The sequence below is a fragment of the Bison bison genome, unplaced genomic scaffold (assembly GCF_000754665.1).
Source record: "Bison bison bison isolate TAMUID 2011002044 unplaced genomic scaffold, Bison_UMD1.0 scf7180017864334, whole genome shotgun sequence".
NCBI classification, from domain to species: domain Eukaryota; kingdom Metazoa; phylum Chordata; class Mammalia; order Artiodactyla; family Bovidae; genus Bison; species Bison bison.
The window spans coordinates 1,296,616-1,296,819 of record NW_011494906.1 but is presented as its reverse complement, the minus strand read 5'-3'; the positions used below and the strand labels follow the sequence as shown (position 1 = coordinate 1,296,819).

Below are 204 nucleotides of genomic sequence, written 5' to 3'. Positions count from 1 at the left end.
GCCCCAGCCACTGTTCTAAGTGCGACGTGTATATAAGCCCAGCAGTCTCATGAGGGGGGGCATAACTGTTGTCCATGTTTTATCAACGAGGACAAACCAGGCCAGAGGGCTCGTGTGACCCGCCCAGTGTCCCCCAGGTCCAGGGTCTGGCTCCAGTCTGTAAACATGCTGCAGCAGGAAAAGTTGTTGCGGGGGGCCCCTCAG

General features: G+C 57.8%; 1 protein-coding gene across 1 annotated transcript in view; it reads left to right on the top strand.

The window, feature by feature from the left end:
* INCENP (inner centromere protein antigens 135/155kDa) overlaps positions 1–204 on the top strand; it is a 32,120-nt gene that overhangs the window by 25,097 nt on the left and 6,819 nt on the right. The window lies entirely within an intron of this gene.